At 37.6% G+C, this 11092-nt stretch overlaps 1 non-coding gene across 1 annotated transcript; it reads right to left on the bottom strand.

The window, feature by feature from the left end:
- Nucleotides 1-4180: 4180 nt before the first annotated feature.
- LOC150055229 (U6 spliceosomal RNA) lies at nucleotides 4181-4287 on the bottom strand. Its single transcript, XR_016537728.1, has one exon. It is a non-coding gene; the product is annotated as a U6 spliceosomal RNA (small nuclear RNA).
- Nucleotides 4288-11092: the final 6805 nt, after the last annotated feature.

Here is an 11092-nt window from a genome sequence, read left to right as displayed (position 1 = left end):
CCTGGCTCTGTCTGGAGCTGGCAGGTCTGCGCTGTCTGCTCAAGTGCCAGAGGGAGGCTTTGTCTCCATGGCGGCTTCCAGTGGCACGCTGTCTTCTTGTTCTAGTTTTCTGCCTTTCTCCTCTTTGACTGAGATCCCTGTGGTTCTAAAGCTTCCTTAGGATGGATCTTTGGGTATGAACTTTCCCCCTAGAACTAGTATCTTGGTGAGAGCTCAGAAAGACTCACACTGAACCTCTGCTATCTTCCAGCGATCTCTAATTTTGTTTCTGTTAAAGACCATGGGTGGATGTGGCTGCCCTGTTCCTTGGAGGGGCAAATGTACTCGCTACTAGTTGACACTGATCTGAACCTTTAAACAGCTGTTCCTATGGTTAGCTCACCTAGTTAAGAAAACCTGGTGTTCCTCAAGCTCCAGAGCACCTACCTTCAACTCAGATATCTGCTGGCTCTATTTCTTTAAATGTTCTGTGATCTTCTGTCAATTGAGTTTTACTAAAAATATTGAAGTATTGATCTGTATGCATTAACAGAGGCAATGCTATGTCCTAGTTACACGACTAATATTATTAGCTATTATACACAATATGGAGAGTCCCCGTGTATGTGTGTATGCGTGTGTGTGTGTGTGTGTGTGTGTGTGTGTGTGTGTGTGTGTGTGTATTGGGGGCAGGAAGAAGAAGATAAATGCTTCCAGTGTTTTTAGCAACAAAAAATAATACCACTTGTATCATTTTATTTTGGAGATCTTTTTACTGTCAAAGCATTTATGTTTACCTGCATTTTATTTTTTTTGGATATATTCATGCTGGTCTCAAACTCAAGTTCCTTCTGCTTTCTCCTTCCTAGAGTTGGGTTGACAGGCATGCACCTGACTGTGTCTGGCTTTATGGTTCCCTTTTAATGAAAAGAAGATCATGTTTTTGGCATCTTTTAATGACAGATATTTTATATGCCTTAGTAAATCCAATTCTGTGCCTCCTAGCTCCTATCTGGGATGAGAGTTATTTTAGCTTCATTTTCTCAGTGATATATATGAGGCTCAGAAGGGTGAAGTCACGGTCTATGTGTGGATAGCAGAAAATCATGCTACCTTGCAAACATCACCAGAAACTCAGAATTCAGAAAGAATGCCCCCCGAAATGGGTACTCATCTTTCTAGTAGAAAAAAAAAGTGATCTAATAAAAGGTTGAAACAAAATATCACTAAAAATACTAAAAAGATGGAAGTGTGTCAGAGGAGCACATGAGGGAAAATAGATGCCTTTGCAAACAGAGAAGGGTAAGCTTGAAAATGAGATTACCCTTCTCTGGGCCCATCATTGGTAAATTGCCCTCCACTCTCCCCTGTGAGCCTGTGAGTTTCAACACAGCAGTTCTTTTATATTGCAAGCATGATACCCATTTTTCTGCCACTTGCACAGAGTCACTTAACAATGAAACGATGCAAATATTTGTCCCTGGGTGCTTGGCGCATTGTATTTCAATCGGAGATTCGTGAGTAGTGGCTTATGAGCCACCTCTAATGGGGCTGAGCATCTTTTCCCAATCTATATTCACATCAGTTCCATTTTCAAATGAGTCAAATGGGAAGCTGAAGTTAGCCAGTCAGAGCTTAACACCTCTGATTTATGGTCAGAGGTATCTTAATAGGATCATTCATTTTCCTTTGCCTGTTCAGAACATCTGATGTTACAAGTTTCTAGAAATGTTCATGTATCCTCTGGTTCGGCAAAAAATATAATCTTTATCTCCAAAAGTGACCTTCAAATGAGCAGGAAATGAAAGCCAGCCGCTCTTCCTCAGTCACCTTGCCTTGCTTTATTGATGTGTCATAATGGAAATCTTGAGAGCCAGGAATCTCAGAATTATTATGATATTTTAATCTTTTTAGGTTAAGTGTAAATGTGAAGGTGTAGGGCAAAAAGCATTAGTTTAGGCCTGGTTTTATAAAGTATCTCTTTCTTGCCCTTTTTCTCCTTGTTCAATTGCTTTAGCAACCACGTCTCTTCAGCACAAATCTCCTGCCTGGAGGCTTTCCTGATCTCTACCTCACACACCTTTCTAAGTTACTCATTTATACAATTGGTTGACTCACTCTGGGCCTCCCCCTTCTCCTTGGTTAATGTGACTATCTCAACATTTACATCCTTTGTTTCTATCATGCATTAAAAAAAATTACAAATAGGTCAAAGTGTGCACTTGTCATTTCTCTCCACTTTTACAAGGACAGAGTAATTAAGCTCCTGCTTTGTACAATGTGAGTACACAGTTCAGGATTTAGAGAATGCTATGCTCAGATATTTCCAAGGAATATAGGATTACAAGTTTTGGGGTTTTTTTGCCCCAATGCTATAATATAGCTGTCAGCCTATTCACCAACATGAACTGGCATGAAACCATCTGAGTATATGTTTGTTTGTTTTTTATAATATAGATCCCTGGGTTCAGTGATCCAAAGGTTTACTTTGGTTTCAATGAGCTCTTAATAATGGGTCACTGGTTTATCTTAGGGTAACAGTGTATCCTCCTGAAGCAGAAATAATTGGTAACTGCTTGTTCCAAATGCGACACCCCCAAAATAAATAAAAATTAGAATGAATTAATGAATTTACAGAGCTGCTCTTATATTAATATCACAATTTATGTATTATCCACAAGAGCACTTCTGTAATCACTAGGTTTATGCCTGAAATCATCTGAGACCAACATTTTTTTTAGTGTCTATTACATCATGTTCTAAAGAAAAAAAGGTGGTGTTGCCTTTATTTTTATTTGCTAAAGTATCAATGTAAAAGTATCAATCTAGTAATTTGCAAAATGGAAACTAAATACTGTTTGTTACCAATCTCAAGAGATAATCATGAGAGTTTTTAATTGTGCTCTTCTGAGTTTCCTAAAGAAAAGTGGACGTAGAAGTTAATATTGAAGCACATTTTATAAATAAAACCAGAGTATATATTTCTAGCCTAATCTTTATATTTCCTAGCTTCATTCTTCACATCCTTTTCAGTGAAGGGTGTAAACTGCCAGTTATACCAGAAGGACTACTCAGAAATTGAAGACTAACACCTTAGCTTGGCAATTGACCTACATTGAGTAGGCTGAACATCTGACACATTACATTTTAAGGCCTCAAGGACATTTTTTATAGTCAGATTGAACAGACCACATACTCTTTCCTTTAAGGGGGTCATAAAATTACCAGATTAGGTGCTCAGATCTTGTGCTCAAGTATTCAATTCTCTATTTTAAGCTTGATTTTTCTTTTTTTTTCTTTTCAAATATACTTTATTGTTGTAGAGGTGTTACAGTTACATCAATCAGTACATGTCTTTTGGAACCAGGTCTCCCTGTCCCTTGTTCTCTGCCAGGGTTTCCCTCTGGTCTTCACTGGCAAGTTGCATAGTTGATTTTGCACATATTTTCTAGTATTCACCCTTTTCCCACCTTTTCTGTGCTCCCCTCACCCCATATCCATAGACAAGCTAAAACAAGACAAAAGGAAAGGACAACCAAAACAGCAGCAGCAGCAACAAAAAATCTCTTGTTTCCATTTCTTGGAGCTCATTTTGTAAGATATGATTTTATATGTTCGTAGGCACAGAGCTATCGAACCTTTGTGATCTGCACCTCTGAATATCCTCTTCTGGGTCAGAGTCACCTCTTCCCATGTTCTCTTCCATCCTTTCCCTACCCACCTTCTCCCATACTCTTTTTCATTTTGAAGGATGTACATTGGATTCTTGCCTGCATTTTCTCCTTCTTCTTCTTGACTCCACCCCACCTTTTTCAAATACCTGCTTCCTGGTGTATAATTTTGCTGAACTGTGATGTTTCCATTCTAAGGAATTATACTATTTTAATTCTTCCTCAAAGCTACTGTATTTCAGCCCATACACTTGCATACACTTGCATATCATTCAACACATTTACTTATCAGTTTCTAAGCTAAATCTAGCTAAACTTGAAGTTTTAAAGCCGGAACAAAATATTTCATTTATTGTACTCTCTTTGTTCCTATATAAGATAGCATTCTTTTTTGGTGCCTTTCTCATATTATCAAGGGTATCCTTGTCCCAAAAACAATTTTACTCTTCTCTATTTCATCATAGCATATTCAAGAAGTTAAAGGTCCCCAAGTGGGACATAGTTAAAAAAATTAGCTATTTTCTTCCTGGAAAAATATGGAACGCTTCACGAATTTGCGTGTCATCCTTGCGCAGGGGCCATGCTAATCTTCTCTGTATCGTTCCAATTTTAGTATATGTGCTGCCGAAGCGAGCACTTGATTTTTCTTTTATTAAGGTCTATCAGTGTTGCTTTGGTTAAGTTTTCTCTTGTGACCAAAGACCCCTTTCCTCCATACTTGTTTTTGTAATCATGTGACTTTCCTACAGAAAAAGAAGCAGTTTTGTTATTGTTGCAGAAAAACATGTAGCTGAGTTAACTTAGATTGTTAAGATAAACTCAAGAGGCTGAAGTGTGGCAGCTCAAAAGTAAATGGAGAGCCAACAGTAGAGTTTCTTCAGAGTAGCCTCTTCTCATTGATAATTAAGTTGAAAAGAGAAGAATGTGACTCAAGCTCCCTTTTTTGACAGAGGGAAAACAGCAGGAGACACAGCTTCCTTAATAGATTAATGTGGCATAAATTCATGTTGTTAGCTAAGGTACATACATCCTTGGTCTTTGCTTCCAAGTGAAAGAAAGTATGGTCTGAAGTTTAGTTTTCACTGGTAGCCACTTTGGGTGAGATGTTATCTTCTACAAAGAACAAAATTTTTGTTCTTCTGAGTAGGTGATTTTTGCAGTTTAACTTTCACTCAGCTGACTTTTTGTGATAGAAAGTTCAAACTAGCTATGTATGCCACAGCTGCTTTCTTGAAAAAAACAATGTTGATTGTTTCTTTTTCATTTTATTTGTATCGTCTATAATCTCAGGACATCAGTATCAGTTGCTTCTTTTCTATTGTTCGTGTTCACTAGAATCCATCCAGTTTCTCACTTGCTCATAAACAGGGACATAACAAGAATCTGGTTCAGCTTCACTTTCTCTTCTTTCCTCTCTTCAAAATCAGAGTCAATAGTCAGCAGTTTGCACGAACATAAATCTTGTTATTGTTTATACCAACTCACCCTTTCTAATACTATTAGAACCACGATGGACACAGACCCCAGAGATTTGCTCATCTTAAAGCTCTAAAGCTGCACCACTTTTATGACAACAATAAAGCCTTGAGCTGTCACTTTACCCCTACCACTGTTACTCATCATGATTACTAGCATTTCTTTCTCATTCAATTCTTCCTGATCCCATCCCCCATTTGACTGTTAGAAAAAGAATATCTGGAGCAAATAGACTAGTATCTAGAAATTTGTCCCTGAACTGTATCAAACTCTGTGGCAGCTTCTATCCAGTCTGTGTTCAAGTTGCTATGTGACTATGTACCATATACCTATATCCTTTCCTAAGAACTAAACCTGTTAGTGTCGTTCTACATAAAAAAAGGGGGGGAGGATAAAGACCAACATAGCTTTCTATGTGATAAGGAACTGGCTGTGACCCATCATGCACCTACACAGGCAGTGTGATAGTTTGATCCTGTAGGCTTGGGGTCAAAACTAACTTCTATGCTTCCAGGTTGGTAGGCAGAGGTGAATAGTAGATTCTCTGTCTTTTGGTTTCCTCATGAGAAAACTCATTTATCTCATTACTGCTGTGAGCAGCAAGTGAAATAGTGTTTGGTGAAATATACCATGAATTTTTGAACAGAGTATAAATACCTAAAGTCATTATGTTTGATGATAGAAAGGGGGTAAAGGTTTCAGAAATTCAGAACACCTAGTCTTTGCTCAGGCATTTAAAAAAGAATCATAATCCAATGGCCCAGTGATCTTTGAATTTGAAATTCATATTTTAGAATGTCTCACTACAAATTGGGACTCCTTTTAATTTTTTTATTTTTCACAGTATTAGAGAATATAAAAAGGATATTATTATCCCCTTTATAAATGAGGAAAATGATTTTTAAAATTATGTCACTTGCTCTGGGCCCTATATCCAAAGCTTTCTGGTTTTGACAGCTTAGATATTCGTCTTTCTGCCTCTGAAGGAAGGAGAGGATTTATATGGGAAGCCCATTCTGGGAAAGCTCACATGTTCAGTAATGTATGTCCATTTACATTAACATTTTGCTCTATCCTAGAACTGTATTAATGGTACTTTAAATTTTGTCCTGCTATTTCCTTGTTATAAACTTGGTCTTATAATTTTCAATGCACAAAAGCAGAAGTCATAAATAGAGGGGAAAGGGTATAGAGACTTCCAAAGTATCAGAGTCATCTTTCAATGGAAGCTCCCATTTTCCATTGCCATTTAGTTAAAAGCAAACCAGGCTTTTCACTGAGGTGTGTGGTGCATTGTGGAATGGTGAAGGTGGTTTTACAATTTACCCTTTCTATGGAGTCATATAAGAATTGAGAAAGGAAATTCCAAATGATTTCTAAACAACGTTCATGTTTAAATTTTCCCTCCAACAAATGCTTTGGTTCATTTATTGGCAAGAATTTTATATATGAAAATAAAGGAAAATAATCTACAGGATGAACGATTGAAATAAATCTGTTCGGTGAACTTGCCTGGGAAATTCTCCTTTTCTTCTCTGGAATTTTCCATGAGGTTTTTTAACCTAATTTTAGTTTCTCAATCAATATTGTGTAATTGATCCCAGAAGAATGATTACTAAAAGCTTCATTATTAGTTTGTTTTGTTTTCTTTTTTTTTTTTTTGTCAATCATGGGACTTGAACTCTGGGCCTGGGCGTTGTCCTTGGGATCTTCAGCTTAAGGCTGCCACCCTACCCCTTGAGCCACAGCACCACTTCCAGTTTTCTGGTGGTTAATTGGAGATGAGAGTCTCACAGGCTTTAGTTCCCGTGCTGGCTTTGAACCATGATCCTCATATCTCAGCCACCTGATTACAGGCATGAGCTACCACACCCAGCTTGTAAGTTAACTTTTATAGTTAGTAAGTCAATTGTCTGAAATGAAGAATATACCTTTCCTCTGGCAATGTTTATAGAGATGGGACTCAGTTCCTCAACTAGTCTGCAGAAACATCATGAAAGGTAAATCCTAAAATTGAATTCTCTTTTAGCAGTGACAAGCACTATTACTTCTCACTTTTCTCTTGGCCTCAGTGGATCAGCAAGAAAACAGATCTTGTTGTGGTCCAGACCAAGTACTCTCCTATGGTGGTCAGAGATGCTGGCTGTTAGGGTTCACTTCCTCTGATAGCTTGTACTGCACATACAAACTTTGTAACTGTTGGGCTATCAGGCACAGATATTGAAATATGTGTGTGTTGGATGACTAACCTATATAAAGCAGAGGTTTGGAGATTAAGTCTGTCGTATATAGTTAACTATTTTTGAAACAGAAATAATGTATTATAACTTTAAGATGAAGCCATATAACATAAAAACATGGGGCCGGGAGTTTGGCCTAGTGGTTAAAGTGCTTGCCTAGCATGCACGAAGACCCGGGTTCGATTCCTCGGTACCACATATACAGAAAAAAACCGGAAGTGGTGCTGAGGCTCAAGTGGTAGAGCTCTAGCCTTGAGAAAGTCCAAGGACAGTGCTCAGGCCCTGAGCTCAAGCCCAGGACTGGCAAAAAAAAAAAATAACATAAAAACATTTTGAATCAAGAAATAAATTTTAGCCTTTCATATTGGATAGAAAAAAATGAGTTATATCATTTTCATTTTTCTATTTTTGCCTCTCCTGGGGCTTGAACTTGGGACCTGGACACCACTATCCTTAGGCTTTATGAAGGCTAGTGCTCTACCACTTGAGCCACAGCACCACTTCCAGCTTTTTCTGTGTATGTGGTAGTGAGGAATCAAACCCAGGGCTTCATGCATGCTAGGCAAGCACTCTACCACTAAGCCAAACTCCTGGCCCAGTTATCTGGGCCAGTTATATCATTTTAAATCTTCTAGAAGCTTCTTTGTGTTTAAATAAAGGAAAACATAATCACAATTTAACTTAGATGCTATGAAGATTTATTTTCAGCAGATGGCTCCTAAAAGAGAGTGAATTAAAATGTACTAGTCTCCAAATGACTAAGTAAATTAAAGATTGGTTTTATGTAACCTTTGAGGGGAAAAAAAGTAAAAGTTTAAGGATTGGCCCAAACTTAAAATCAGTATGAAACTTTACTCACCCCACCATCCTCTGTTTAGCAAAGAGCTTGGATATGATTCTCAAACTACAAACAAAATTGATATGACTGCTAAACTGTAAAGGAAACAGATTCCTACAGAACAATAGCAGAAGAAATGAATCCTGTCATTAGGTGAATATCCTGTGCTAGATTTACATGCCATTTTATCTACATTATGTCTCCCTTCAGTATGCCAGTGTGTGAGAGCTGGGCTCTTAGTCTCGGGGATGATTTTGGAAGGGAAGGCACAAGGCCACAGATGAAGTAACCTTAGCCCAGCATTTGGAGCTTTGTGTTTCAGAGTATTAACCAGATTACAGGTCATAATCTGTAAACGCTCCCCTGCTAGTGCCCTGCTTGACTTCCTTCCAGATGAAATCTCTTCAAACAAATCCTGGATCACAATGAAACACTGTTTTGTGCTGGAGCCAAAAAGAAAAAAAATATGCATATAGAAAGACAAGTATCCGCCAAGGGTAAAAAGATAGATTGATGAGGTTCTGCGTTTATCACCTCAGGAAAAAAATGTTCTTGTGAAAGAAGCCAATTGCAACATTTAGGATGAAGTAATTCATCTAGTGATTCTTCTTCCATTTGAACTTTTCATTTCCTTGTGCTTTTTTTTATGGATGCCCTGTTTGAATATGTCTAGATAAGGACATGACTTATTTATTGGCACTAAGAGCTTCTTATAAATTTAATATAATTTATAGATTTTTAATAATTTATCTAATTGTTGCTTTACATGAGTTACCGCATTTTAAGCCAAATTTCATCTGCAAATGAGTGACATGAGCAAATGAGTGACAGAGAAAATTAGAATTTAAATGAACAGTTATCCTACTTGGGAGAACAAATACATCCTCTCTCTCATAAAACAGTACTAATTGGGCACCCTTCATTTGAAGGAGGTCACAAAAATGGGCAGAATTCAACTGTTCTCATTTGCTCTCTTGGCCTGTAGATAGGATATTTGTGAGAACACACTCTCAAAAAAAAAAACCCAAACAAAAATAATAGAAAAAAGGAAAAAGTATAAAGCATCCTTTCTTGTTAAATATCTTTGAGGTAAGGCAGGTGTAATTAAGACTGCTTGCTAGATACCCTCATTTTCCAGAAATTTTCCCCCTAACTTTTATAAATCTAACTTAATGGAGGTTCAATAGTATCCTTTAGTTTCTTATTTGCAAGTATCTTGGTCTTTGTTTCTAGATCAAATCTGATGAGATCTTTAGAATAATTCCAAGAGTACCAAACTATCTCCAAAGACCATGTCTCTAGACAGACTACAAAGAGTCCTCATCCCCCAACTACACATTTATCTACCTATCATACGTGGCCACACCCTCCACTCCCAAACTGCTTTGCATGTCACTTTTGCTTTGTCAGCCCTTTCTGGTCCATGTCTCCTCTTTTACTCTGTTCCTCTGTTCCTATCAGGAAGAAAATGCCAGACACTTCCTTCCTGCCTCTATTACCTTGCTGTAAAGCTAGAGTCTCCTCTAGCTGTATGCACTTTGACACTGAAGGTGACAAGCAACAAAATCACGGCTGAGTGAGTCAAGTACTCCTCTCTAGGATAAGTCTTCCTCTCTTTCTTATTAGACCTTCAAGGTGACTTTGCTGGGATCTGCCAGCATTCTAGGTTCCAGACTCGTCTCCAAGCTTCAGCCTTTGTTTGCTTGTGTTCTAAGTCTCCTTCTTTTATAAAATGTCACCCCTTACTCCAAACATCTGTTTCATAATATTTTATTAATTTAATAAATGTATTGAGGTATAATGTACATATCATGCACTCTACTCATTTGAGGTATACAGTTTGATGAACTTGGATGAGCCCATACAATAACGTAACCTGTCCCACATGAAGATACAGAACAATTCAGTCATTATGGAAAGCAACCTGTACCTTGAAGTGGCAGAAGCTTTTTCTCCACTCTCAATCCCAAGCAATCATCCATCTCCTTTACCTCCCTACTTTACCTTCAACTGCATTTGTGTTATTTCACTTAGCCTAATGGTGTTGGATTCATTGGCATAATGTATTACTCTCATTCCCACACACACATTTATTTGTGGTGGTACTACAGTTTGAACTTCACTTCATGCAGATGTTTTACCACTTGTGACACACTTGCAGCTCTCTGTTTTGATGTGTTTTATGGTTTCATTTATCTATTGAGAAATTGACACAACCATGTTGATTTTTCTCTAAATATTTTCTGAAATTAATGAGAAGTTAATTCCTAGAGTTATAGGTGTTTGGGCCCAAAACTTATCTAATTAAACACATCTGCATTTACTTAAATGTAATAAGAAAGGTCCAAATTAGTAGAATAGTTCATAGAGGCCTCACAAGTGAAAGATATTTCCTTGTGTCTATGCTCTTTGGGAAATGAGGGATCATTCCCTCATATTAGCGAAGTATGGAGTTCCTCCAATAGCTGGAACAAAGACACACAATGATCATCCATCCTGGTATAAACTTCTTCACCTTTTCAAGGTAACTTACTTCCTTTGCCTCTTCTTCCTTGTCTGAAAACAAACCCAGCACTGTACCGGTAGAAGTGATAAGGAACCTAAGCAGTTATCTAAACACTGCGATTCTCACTATTGCTCCTTCACATAGGCCCTCAAGTATTTACTTTGTTTTCTAGCTACATCAGTGCTAACATTTAAAAATCAAATGATCGATTATTTGGAAAGGATTGCAGTTTGAATTCACAGGTCAATTTGATTTTTTAAAAGAGTTGCTTGACCTGAGTTGATATAATCTAAAGTCATGACTTTAGTAGTTTTTCCAATTATAATGTGCATAAGAATCACCAGAGGTAGCTTGTCAAACAAGACATTCCTGGACTTCACTT

The sequence above is a fragment of the Megascapheus bottae genome, chromosome 14, assembly GCF_031878675.1.
Source record: "Megascapheus bottae isolate mThoBot1 chromosome 14, mThoBot2.hap1, whole genome shotgun sequence".
NCBI classification, from domain to species: Eukaryota; Metazoa; Chordata; class Mammalia; order Rodentia; family Geomyidae; genus Megascapheus; species Megascapheus bottae.
The sequence above is the reverse complement of the archived record's forward strand: the minus strand, read 5'-3'. Positions and strand labels throughout refer to the sequence as shown.